Source organism: Prinia subflava, chromosome Z (genome assembly GCF_021018805.1).
Source record: "Prinia subflava isolate CZ2003 ecotype Zambia chromosome Z, Cam_Psub_1.2, whole genome shotgun sequence".
Taxonomy (NCBI): domain Eukaryota; kingdom Metazoa; phylum Chordata; class Aves; order Passeriformes; family Cisticolidae; genus Prinia; species Prinia subflava.
This window is the reverse complement of record NC_086283.1, coordinates 92,015,048-92,028,505: the sequence shown is the minus strand read 5'-3', so window position 1 is coordinate 92,028,505 and position 13,458 is coordinate 92,015,048. Positions and strand designations below refer to the sequence as shown.

The 13,458-nt window shown below is 35.2% G+C and overlaps 1 protein-coding gene across 2 annotated transcripts in view; it reads right to left on the bottom strand.

The window, feature by feature from the left end:
- The window catches only part of RAB3C (RAB3C, member RAS oncogene family), a 121,892-nt gene that overhangs the window by 61,976 nt on the left and 46,458 nt on the right, over positions 1-13,458 (bottom strand). The window lies entirely within an intron of this gene.

The window sequence follows — 13,458 nt, the reverse complement described above, 5'->3', positions numbered from 1 at the left end:
AAGAACAAGATGGTTCCTGAAGCCAGGAAACATCTTGAACAAAAGGGCAATTCTAATTGTTCTGTTCTTGTAATTTTAATCCACCGGTGCTCATGTCAACTAGCACCAGTACATCTTTTTGCTGACAAAAAAAGCCAACAAACAAAAAAACCCCGTATGGCAGTGCTCTTAAAACAAGGATATCTGGCAAAAAAGAATTTACTATCAGTCCCTTACCTTAACCCAGTTTTCTCCATTATCTTAATCAACTGTCTTTAAAGCAAAAAATGTAGAAATGTAAGCCGTATCTCCTACTCCTTGCTTTCCTTATTTCCTTTGAAAGCTTTTCAGAGTAGAAATTAACTTTTAATATATATTCAATTCAATTTCTAGCATAGTGTTTAGTCTAGGAAAAGAAGGCTGACGGCAGATCTCATTAATGCTTTTATAAATATAATAAAAATATTTCACAAGAGGTGCCAAGAGATGGTACCAGACACTTTTCAGTGGTGCCCAGTGACAGGGCAAGGAACAATGGCCATAAACTACAACACAAAAAGTTCCACCTCAGCTTTAGGAAGAACTTCTTTACATTGAGAGTAGTACTGGAGCAGGCTGCTCAGGAAGATTGTGGAGTCTCCCTCTCTGGACACCCTCAACACCCACCTGGATGTGTTCCTGTGTCACCTGCTCTGGGTGACCCCGCACTGGCAGGAGTTTGGATGATCTCCAGGGGTCCTTTCCAGCACTACGTATTCTCTGACTCTATGCTACAACCACCTATGTCTGACTAAAATTGAGACACAACAGCAGTAACTGAAATACAGGAAATGTAAAATTTTCATGTTCCAGCATACCTATTTAATATTTTTAAGCCATTAATGTTAATAGCATTACAAGAGACATATGTCACTGCAATTCTGTAATTAACGGATCATCTGTGCATATTTAATTTTAACAAATTTTGAAAATTAATATAATTATTTCCAATTTTTTAACGGCTAGGAAATAGATTACTTTAATAACCAGCTAAATCTGTGTCATTTACCTTCTTACAAAAAAAGACGACTAACCAGTAAGAAACATATTTGGTCTGTTTCCTGAAAAAATTTCTAGGTTAGAAGCACTCCCTTGTGAACAAAAGAAAAATAGATTAGGTGAGCTTCCATTCCTACATATTTATTATTCATTTCATAAACTAATAAAATAAGAAAAGGAGATTCTACATGCACAGAAAACATTTTTAGATTGAAAAAATATCCAACTGTCATTACTGAAACTAACAACATTAGGTAGAATGTATGAGTCCTGTTCATCCTGGATTATCCTGTAGCTTCTGCTTTGAAACAGTTTCAGTGATTCAAGATGGAAAGCTAAAGTAATAGTTAGACTTTAGCAGGTCTCACATGAAATGAGGTTATGTCTTTGTGGGAAAGGCCAGACAGAGCTAAACTTTTTTTGCCTATGCTTTGAATTGGCTGAGCCTCCAGCAGCTGTGGCCTGGAGCTTGGATTGCTGCTCCCAGATTTTCTGATGTTCCTGAAAATCAAGGTTTTAAGATGTGCACTAAGTCTGTGCATATTTCATTTATGAAAACAGCTTTACTTCCACTTTTTTTTTGTTGATTTGGTCTTTGGGTTTGTGGGGGTTTTTGTTGTTGTTGGTTTCATTTATTTGGTTTGTTATTAGACAAATAAAGATATTTGGGAGGTAAAGAAGCAAAATATGGCCCAAAGCAAGCATTCAACCTGTACAGAAGAGATAGGATTTTCAAAAAATTTTATCAGTGTCTATCTGCTTGGTTTTTAGTTAGAGACACGTTTGATTAGTGTGCATGACAGTATGACAAGCTGGAGGTCACTTCTACTGAAGACAATCTTATCCTGTTCTGGGTGGTTTCCACTGAAGCCCACCAGCAGATAAGAGTGAAAAAACGTAGCAATAAAACCACTAGTCAATGATGCTTTCTGTCCAATAAACCAATTATCTTCTGTGCAGTGTAAAGCCATGTAGGGTGGGCTTAGGAACTCTTGATTATAAAATAAATAATGAAAAATATAAATTAGTTTAATGCACAAAAAAATCAAGATAAAAGTTCTTAAATGATTTTATACAAAGGGCTAGGCAGCTGCAGATAAAGATCCAAACACTGACTGACTTTGGGACAGAAGATGTTTGTCTAGACCCAAGCGTTGGATTTGTGTCAGTCTGGGAAGAAACCAGGTATTTGGAGTTGTTCTCAAATTCTGATTTATAATTCTAAAGTCACAGCTAATGCTATGCTAATAGGATGATTAAAAAAGATTTTCTAAAGCCATATTTCAGTATACATGACATAGATGGATGACCATTAATAAAGGAGAATACATTATTTCCAAATATAGATAATCATATTCCTCTTGATATTATTTTATACTCGCTGTGAGGAAGCAATTAAAATTTTAATAGGCCTAATGCAAAATTTATGCAGTAAAGAGTTTATGATCATGTAAGAAATGAACCCAAATATAAATAAGCAATGTGTCAAAACTTTTGTGTTCCACACATTCATAAGCATGTTCTTCGTATTCAGACAAGAATGGCTTCATAAGTGCCCTAAGGATAGGTCCTTCCATACAACCATTAAGCAATTTAAATACCATTTGACAGGAGAGATAGCACACTAGAAAAATCATCTACTTTAATATTAAATATTATATTTTATTACACTTATTTTGTTTATTTGAAGCTGATAATACAACCATGTACATGGTCTTTCTGTTTATCAGCTTCTATTCTTATGGAAGAACTAAGCAAAAAAGAACCGATTTACATATTTTATCATATTTATAGTTATACACCACTATGATTGTATCCTCAGGTACTATTATACACTTGTACTTGAAGAAAGCCTTTTCCAATTCAGGTAGGGCTACTGTCTGCTGCTATGTTATCTTGGTCTATTTGGCAAGACCACAGATTAATCTGATGACTGTCTTCTTAGATTTAAATTGTAAAATATAATTGCTGTATTTGCACTGACTGATGTTTACTTCTAAGCAAAATAAATAAAATAAGCCCAAGGAAAAATAAAATTTGGGCTATTATTGACTGGCATTTTAAGCAAGGTAGTTCATTTTCATCTTTGATGAACAGAAAATAAGGCACATAGATCATGTTGGGGACTTTGTCATTCATGTCGTTAATGTTGTCTGGTAAGAACAGATGATTGTTCATTAAATGACTGGAAATGCAGAAGGTAATAAATGAAGGTGAGGGAATACTTCATGAAAACTACCACACATAAAGAACAAAAAGAGGTATCTAGCAAATCTTAGAAAACACACACATATATACACACAAATCTCAGCAGCTACAAGAAATATTTTCAAATATTACATTCAGTTTCATAAATTCAATTTTTAATAAAGCTACACTATCCCATCACCTTCTGGTTAGCTGATCCTATCCTTGTGAATCTTTTTTAGTAGGCATCAGAAGTTAATTCTTAAATCACATTATTGTAAGGTTTAGTAGACACAGTACTTCAGAAATTGTCCATTTTCTGAATATTGTATACAGCACACTAGCTAATAGTCCACAGTCTTGAGTATTTGGAAGACTCTAATGCTCACAGAGATTTCTTTGTTCTGTTTTGATGACTCTAGTATGCTTTCTTGGGCTTCTTTTCTTAACTGATTTTTTTTCACAGATAGTAGAAATTAGTCATCTGCAAATATTTTCATGCTCCAGATCCTGATTTGTATGATTTCATATTAGAAAAATTAATTTCTTTTTGCAAGTGATCCAATAGCTAAAAGGAGGTAAAATTTTTTTATCAGTAAAGGTCTTGAAGAGGGCACGTACATCTGTAAACATGGAAAGAAGTATGGTAGAGGTTGATTGGTACCAAGAGAAGTATGGCAGGGTAGATTGAATGCAAAATATCTGGTTCTACCTCTTGATGAAGATAGCAATCTGGTATGTTTTTGGCCAATTCTCATTCTTCCTGATCATATATGTATCAAATGGTAGGTAAACAAATAATTCTATATTACCTTGGCACTTTACTTGAGTTAAACATATAACTGTGAAATTGGACATACAATAAAACACTAAGCAAAGATATGTTAGTTGTTTGTATAGTAACTGCATGAATCGGCGTTTGTCCTGTGTTCCTCTCTTTAATAATGTTATGGAAAATTACCTACAGATTCTAATTGTTACTGTGGAACTGCAATATCATTAGAGGCTTCAGTGTATGGGGAATGCACCAGCTGCTGACAACAATGTTCCCAGAGGAATGGAGAGATATCATGTAATAGCCATTTGTGAAAGTAAAAACACTTGAGGACAGGAAGCTAGCTGACTCAAGAGGAATCATGTGTTTCACATGAAGAGTTTAGTGGGCTGGAAAGTCTCAAAATCCAATTCAAGGTTCTGATAGTAATCCTGGAGATACTATTTCATATCTTACTTGCAAAGCACAGTTACCTAACTCAACAGAAATAAACCTCTCCTGCTGTCAAGTCCTGCCAAGCTAGACTTCATCAAGAATGTGCCACACCAGCTTAAGCTACACCAGCATTTTCTCAATAGGTTAAATCAGACACTTGAATTCATCTGCTGGTGCCCTCCCTCTCATCCTCGCCTAGCACTGCACCACGAACAGGAACAATACTTTATCCAAATGACTTGCAAGTGGAGTTGCTCATTATTAACATAGACAGTTCTTAAGGTGAAAACAACAGCATTTGGCAGCAAGAACTTTTAATGAGCCTGTCATGAGAGTTCAGCCTGCAAAACACAATTTTTTAGCATGCTTGAGTGACTCTGTACCTCTGCATTTCTGCTCTGTATGCCAAACATACAAATATCTTTTTTAGATCCATTTCCTCATTACAAATTTTACTCATATCATAATGCAGCTTCTTCTATGTACCATAAACCTGGCAGGAGCAGAGGAGGATTTCTCGGATGGTGTTTATACCTCTGCTTCACATCCACATCACTTGGAGGTAACTCTTGGACCCTGACTCTCACAGGCCAATAGAAAGATAAAATTAGAAATGTGGGATGAGTGAATCCTCATTCTGCAGGCCAAAGTTTTCGTTAAGGTAAAAAAATCCTGGCCAAGCAATCAAGAACCTCAGCTCCATCATGACTTCATTTTCCTTTCCTGCTGTTGCTATCCAAAGATTACTTGTATATTGAATCAAAGATACTCAGTATTTCTCTAATTTTTTGGATCTCTCCTCAGGTATTTCAGGAAAAAAAGGATAAAAATAAAAGTAGGACAAAACATACCCCCCCACCCCAACTAGCAAAAAAAAATCCTCCCCCCAAAAAAATTCACCCCTCTCAGAACTAAGAAAACAAACAAACAAACAAACAAAAAACCCTCAACCAAACAACAACAAAAAACAAACTAAAAAAAGTTATTCAAGGAGAGACAAGAGATGACCTCTGCAAAAATCCTCTCCAGATGAGGAGAAAATCTTCCGGAAGCCTACTGCTAACCAGCCAGGAAAAGCAGCTGTGGGTTTATATCAGAAGAAACTGGGCAGGGCACAGAGAAAGAGGACAGGGAGAAAAGCTGCCAGAGCAGGAGGAGCTGATTATCCCGGGAGCACTGTTTCTCAACAAACAGCACTTACAACAGAAAGTGTTAGGTCCATAGAAGCACTGACAGTTGAGCACTAACAAGGAAAGAATAACACAGTTCAGAACATTTATTTTAGTTAATGTATGCACAAAAGATGTAATACAGAGTATTGCCAATTCAGTCTTTGCTTATGTATCTATTTCCTGTCAGCAGATCTTTTCTCATGGCTTTGGTTTCCCTGGAAGTGTCTTTTATATTCATTTATATATTCATTTATATATACATATATATATATTTACAGGTGTATAAATATATGAGTGTATCTGTGAATGCATACATGTGTTTGTGTATGTATATATACACATATATAGGCATTTGAAGCTTGAAAAGCCAGCAATGGAGCTTGCCAATACATGCACGCTAACCTTATGTGCTAGTCCTTAGAACTCACTTCAAAATCAGAGCTGATGGCTCCTTCCTCAAACAGGAGCATTGCAGGAACATGGTAGGGCTAGCTGGAAATACCTGGGGTCACAGCATGTAGGAGAGGCACTATTCCAAACGTGGCCAGCAAAAAGGGGCCTGGGTGGGCTGTCCTGGCAGGACAAAGGCAGAGCAGAGCCTGCACTGAGAGACTGGCTCCTAAAAAGGTCCAGGCTGGCACTGGAAAAGTATACTGCCACCAGATTAACTTTCTCTCACTCCATCTGTGGAGCTGCTCATTGTGCCTGAAATTAATACAATTTAAAAAATTCTGCCTTTCTCCTTTCCTGTTCTTTCTTCTCTCTCCTATATTTTCAAGACTCAAACAGTATATGCACTCTCTGCAGTTCAGATATCATACTTTCCTAAAACACAAAATTTAGGAAAGCACTGTCTCCTTTCTAGTCCAGTGGAACTTGACCTCAGTTGCCATCGGTTCTGGCCTCAGTTTTTGAGCCCTGCTGCTATTTCAGTGCCTGCCCCCCTCTTTTCCCACCACAGGCTGCAGCTTTCTCCTGGTCCTGCTTTCAGTTTGACTGTTATCTGTCCTATATTTGCTGGATGTGAGGATCAGTTCCTCTTGTCCTTCTTCACCATCTCGGGATCAGTAGAACTTGGCATTATTCTCAAAAGTAAAACAAATTAAAGTGCTCCTTTATACTTTAACCAAACTTCATGTTAAGTCTTAAACATAACTTTTCTGGAAAGGCTCAAGTTTTGTTTCAAGATTTTTTTTTCTGTTTTTTGAAAAGTGTTACAAAATCAAGGATTATATAGTGCTACCAAAACGTCACAGTCGAAATAATGAATTTATAATATCTGATTTTCACTTCATGTAGTATTGCAAATATATTTTAGGAATCACATTAAAAGGTAAATGAATATTAGAGTGCAGCTTGTCACTACATCTACAGAAAAAATGAGATAATAACTTCCTATTTGTACTATTTTGAAATACTTGTAAATCAGCCTGTAAAAATTTTCTCACGTTTTTCACAAAAATAAATGAACAGAGACCCATTCTGAAAAAATAGTTCTATACAATCAAAACCAGCAAAGCTGTGACAAGTATCTTTGTTTTACAGGCAGTTATTACCATATGGAAACCAGCACATGGGAAAAAATTGGTATTCTTAGTTTTGTTATTTTTTGTTTTTCAGAGTTCCTGCTCCCAGTCCTGAGACTGTACAAGAACAGCAATGGGTTTTCTTCTTCTTTTTAATTTTATATTCAGAGATCAAAAAAGTGTCCTGGTGCATAATGAAAAAAACCCCCAACCTTTTAATATAAACCAAAATTAATGTATTATCAATAAAATTTTTACTAAAACCAAAATCATTTCAGAATGCTGAAATCGCACTGAATTCCAGAAAACCTTGAGAGGATCAGAACAACCTAGATTTCAATGAAAAGAGGAAGAAATATAAGATCTATGATAACATTAGAAGGAACAGTAACCTTAGAAATCTCAAACTCAACTACAGACAACCTTCAGACTTGAGTGAAAGTGTCCTTAAGCTCCAGGAGTGTACTTGGTAATTTGGACGCTAAACAGTGGCCATCCCACTTACAATGGCACGGGTATAGTTTGGAAAGGTCATTCCTAATGAGACCTATGCCCATTCCCATTAGGAAAAGAAGAAGCAGAGCTGTTTCATCCACAGATGAAATATACAGAGGCACAGATGCCTTTCATTTAGCAGTGAGTGGAAAAAACCACTGATCTATGTTAGAAGTTAACAGAGAGTCAAGTTGACTACTGTCATACAAACAAAGAACAATTCTGAGGGATACTGGAATGCCAGAGTACACTCCTCTTCCCATTTCTGTACTTTGATTATACACTTATAAATCTTTTTGATTAACTGCTTCTCTCTAGAACATTTCATTCACTAAATAATAACCTTTCATCTTTCTCTTCCCCTAGTTATTCATTCTTATTCTGCATCTCTAACAGCTTTCTCTATTAATATTCATTACTCATATTTAATTAACTTACCCTTATTATTCAGGATGAATTGAGATCCATGGTAGAAAAAAGTTTGACCAGACATTTTGATAACAGTTCTATGTTAGAGGCTCATTGCACTGAAAAAATTTGCATAATAGTGTCATCATATTACAATATTATGCAAATCTTTGTCCAGTGATTAGCTAACAGTACCTCTTGGCTGTTGAGAGCTATGAAAATAACTCTTTTCAACGGTGAGCTTAGCACATTTTGTTATGTCTCTTTTTTGGAAGCACAGTCTTATAACACTCCAACTCTAAAAGAAAAATGACCTCATAGTAAAAAGAACATTTTAAAACCATAAACCAAGCACTTTTGCCAGAAACTCTCTCCTTATCTTTACCTTTTCTTGTGATAAACCTCTGTGTTGACATCTGCAGTTAAGTTTCTCTCATTTGGAACAAATTACAGAAACATTCTTATTAAATATTAATAACTTCCCAAACCTACCCAGGAGTAAATTAATGCAATTCTAGTCAGAATATTAGGTTTAAAAAACATATTTAAAGGCTCACTGGAATTACTATGAACATGTACCTTTCCCATACATTTTTTACAATTTAAAATCTCTAAAAAAGAAAGAAGACAACTTGCAACACAGAACCTACATTTTACCTACTTTAAGTAAGAAACTATAAATGCAATATTTCTGGAAGGGTTCGGGCATGGCAGAAGTCCAGTCCCATCCAGAACTTGTATGAGGGCTGCTAAAAAGCAGAGCTTTGTGCTTCAGAATACTTGCCGGAAAAAAATGTACTGGGCTACAGTGTGGTCAGTGCTGCAACAGTTTCTTTCTACCTTGGCAAAAAAATGCTGCTTTAGAGCTGCCTGGAAGATTCCTTGTAGGAGGATTTATAGGTAACTTCTGTACGCTCTTCCTATGTCTGTGGCACCCTTGTTTGCCAGGGAAGACATAAAAAATACCAAAAGAAATTCTGGAAGTTCTTTGTTTATCGCATCTTAGGCAGGTATTTTATGTTTTAAGGCTCAGCTGATAAAGCACTTGGTATTTTCTGGAGAAAAATACCAGTTTCACCAGTGATGTACCAAAAGCACAGACTGTACCCTTCTCTCTCCTCCAGCAACACAGTCCCCTTATAGATTTCCTGGGACTGTTGCCTCCACTGACACAGAACTATTGAGAGGTGTGTTTTCAGGACACTCTCCACTAGTCTCTCTCTTCCACTTTAACTCCTTTGTTTTCCAACAGTTTGTTATACATTTTTACTGCACAGGAGCCAACAATGGCTTTCAGACAGATACTGACACAAAGGTGATTCAAAAAAGACCAAGAATCTGGCTCCAAGTCTTTTAGACTTAGAATGACTACTCTAGTTCTTTCAAAGCCAATCTTTAATTACCAAATCCTGCAAGATGTTGGAGAACACTTTTTCTTACCCTTAATTATTTTAGTTTCCTTGTGGAAGAATTACAAGGACACATTCCCGGTGACATAAAAATACTTTTGTTGTAAAAATGCTGCTAGAAGTATCTACAGATAAGATTTATCTATTAGTTTGGGGAAACACTAAATCGGATTGAAGTCACCAAAATTGAAGCAAGATGGAATTTTTAGATACACTATAAGCACTCCTGAAATCTCTTCACTAAGGAAAGGAAGTTTTAAGATGCCAAATAGAACCAGCATGATGTGAGGGTGGTGTTTTGTCCAAAAATTTATTATTTTCATGCAAAACAAAAGGACATTTTGTTCTCTGGCTTGTCAATAAATACCTCTAAACTATGGCTGCATATTGAAAGGTCATACTTAGAACACTTCTCTGTTGTCCAAGTATTTGATGAGAGACATGTAATTGAAGAGAGCACAGGTTAATCTAAAAAAAACACAGTTATTTAGCACGAAAACACGTCAGCAGCTGACACTGTTTATTGTGCACCCACCAGTCATGTCTGTTATTTTGTTAAGGTTTAAAATCCTAAATTATTAAAGAGCAAGTTGTAAAAAAAAAGTTAAATATGTCAGGTGTGATTAACCTATAAATCTTGCATTATTTCAAGTAGAGTGCTCTTATATTTGCATTCTCTTTGTAGGGAATTCTGGCATAAAGTGGCATAATTAAATCAGATATCATCTAAATTGCTGTTTAATTTGGCCCTTGGCCTCTCTTCTTCTTTTAGGTCAGACTATTTGAGAGCTGTGTGCCTAGCATATGCATAAGTATATTTAGAAATTTAATAACTCTGTAATTTTAAAATCAAACTTTTGAAAAAAAAACACAATCTTACCAGAAGGCATAACTGCCAAACCTAGGAATGGAAGGAAAGGAAAGGGAAAGGGGGAAGAACATGGAAATGGAAAGAGAAAGGACAAAGTCAAAGGTGAAGGTGAAGGTGAAGGCAAGGCAAAGGCAATGGCAAAGAGAGTAACAATGGTGATGGGAATGGCAAAGGCAAAGGGCATTTCATTTGGAAGGGATTGTCCCATGAAAATTTCAGTTGGAAGAGACTCCAACTGTCCGACAACTTCAGGGCTCACCAAAATCTACAGCATGTTTTTCTGAGCATGATCCAAATAACTCTTAAACACTGACAGGTTTGAGGGTATGGACCTCATCTCTAGGAGAGAAAGAAGTATTATTCAAGCTTTTTTTTTCAATAAACAGAGCAATAAGTGAAGAAAAGGAATGGTATCAAAGGTAAATAAGGTTAATAACCTAAAGGTTAGTAACAAGGAAGTTTTCCTCTTATCTTTATATTTCAAAAAGCACCAGGCAAACAAGCAGCAAGACCTCTACACTTCAAAGAATAACAGCCTTTGAAGTTTTAGAAGTGTCCATGAAGCCTGGCAAGAGAATAGACTGATTCTAAACAAACAACTATGTCACAAACTTTATAAATGCATAGGTAGGCTGATGAACTTGATAAAGAGACATTTCCAGAAATCTTAATGATCATTGAGAAGTAATTTTTATGAGGAATTCAAGATTCAGGTGCTTTGCTGGATGATGACTAGAACAGTAATTACATTCTAGAATCAAATATTAGATGAGCAAACATTACTCCTTGGACTTCTAAAAAAATCATATTTTTTAGATATAGGTAAAGAAACAGAGCTGAGGCTTAACAAAATTTGTAACACTAATATTTTTCATTTAGAATTTCAGAAAGAATTATGAAGCTGATAATTCTTTATCATTTATAACTGATGAACATTTTAATCTTTTACATATGAATAACAGTTTGCTGTGACTCACAGACAGTAAATAATAAGACCCTTTAGAAAGAGAAAGATCATATAAAAGGTTCGTTATTTTACTGCTAAATTAACTGAAGAACTAATACGAGCACTTGGGAATTTTGATGTAAGGTTATTTTACTGGAAATTGCGGGACTACTCAAATCAACTCTTGCTAAAATTTATGTTTGTGTGAAAAATTTCATTACAGCAGGTAATTGGATCAAAGTGCATCAAGGAATTACTGGCCAAAACCTTACAATAACTCCCTCTAGAAGTAGGTCATAGGCTGCAGAAATCCAGGGAGTAGCAGAATCATAAAAACACTTCCTGAAAGACATTGTTGGATATGGAAAATCTAGTTATCCCAGTCTGATTTCACATTTACAGGTTCACATTTACAGGCTTATAAAGCATAACAACCACAAAGGCCTGAGATGTCCCACCACTTTACACATGAGAATTTATGTAATTATTTTGATGACTCACTTCTAATGTGTCACCCAAAAATGACAGATCCAAGCAGATAAAGATCTCAGTTTTCTGAGGAACTCACAGTGTTTTTAATTTCACAGTGTTAATTTTATCTTCCTTTGCCTTATCTTTTAAGCAAGTGAAACAGTTAATTATGGGATCAATTTACATGAAATTTTCACGCAGAATACAATCAGAGAAAAAAGTCACCTTGTTTTTGTGGATATATAGTTACATCACATCCATTCTTAATATTATTTTTGGTAACAAAAGGCATATTTAAGGACAGAAAAACTGGGTCCTTACTGGTAAATTAATTTACCTTTTAGAGAAATCCAAAACCTTATATCATTTATGCTTATGTAAGTAAAGGGGTAGAATCTCATTGATCCTGAAACTGCAATGTCATCACAAGAGTTCAAATCAAACAGCAAATCAAAACAATGAAGAGATTTAGACTTGTCAGGATAGGAGGCCTGAGTGAAATGCACAATTCCTTCCTAAATACTCTATAATTCTTATATTTATTATCAGGCAGAATTATTGCCATAGTTTATTTGGGGTTTTGAATGCAAATATTTCAATAAACTAAATGTGCTGGTATAAATAATTTCTAGAGGTAGGATTTAGATCATATATGATGAACTATAATTAGTGTTATTCTTCAGCTGTGATTCTTGAACGACAGGTGTTCTTTCAGAAATCAGAATTATTCTGTCTTAATGCACCATAAAGGAATAGGAAATTACTGTCTAATGGAAGCAGAAAAATGACCAGCTGTGAAATCTGTATCAAGTATAATTATAATCAGAGCTACATTAAAGCACTAGCTACTTCAAAACCAGACACTAGGCTTATATACAGTCAAAGAACAGTCTAAAAGCAAATTGACTGTAAATAACTTTCAAAGGGCTTTGCTGCCTGCAGTGCACCACTGACTACATTGCAGTAGTCAATGTCTGATTACAAGAATTCTGCTTTAATTTATATACTGTGATATTTGTTCTACAATTTAAAAAATCAGTAAAATTAAGAGACAGCTTCCTGAAAGCAACCCTATTCTACTACATCTGCATCCCATTCCTTCCCAGGAATAACTCTTATAATGCTCACATAATAGTGGCTTTAAAGTAGTAGTAGTAGTAGTAGTTCCTAATTTGTAAACGATATAGCCCTAAAGGTGAGTGTTCCTGTGTACATACAGCAATTCATAAGTATATATGTGTACAATATGATCATAGGTATAGAATACAAATCATACATGTTCCACTATTCCTATAGTGATACAAAGAAGTGTGGGGTTTTTATAAACTTGCCGTATGTATTATGCTTTTATGTTAGGGAAAAAGAAAGCAAATTTTTCGCATGATATATTTATGCCTATAGTCCCAGAATTCTTACTGATCTCCTCAAAGCGCGAGGAGAAGGAAATATACTTTATACATTTGTATAAAGTATATTATATTTCTTTATATATCTGAATTATATTTCTTTATACATGTTCCTTTATACATTTACATTTCACTTATTATAAACAAAGAGGGGAGTTGCCTAACAGGTGAGCTAAATTCAGGAGTGTGAATCGGAACTGCAAGTATACCAAGACAATGGATTATTTTGGATTTATATATTATTTATCAAAGATGATCAAATATAAAGTTAAATGTAAATGATAGCAAATTAAATTAATCTTTTTCAAATACAGATTAGACTAAATTATTTGAAAAGGCA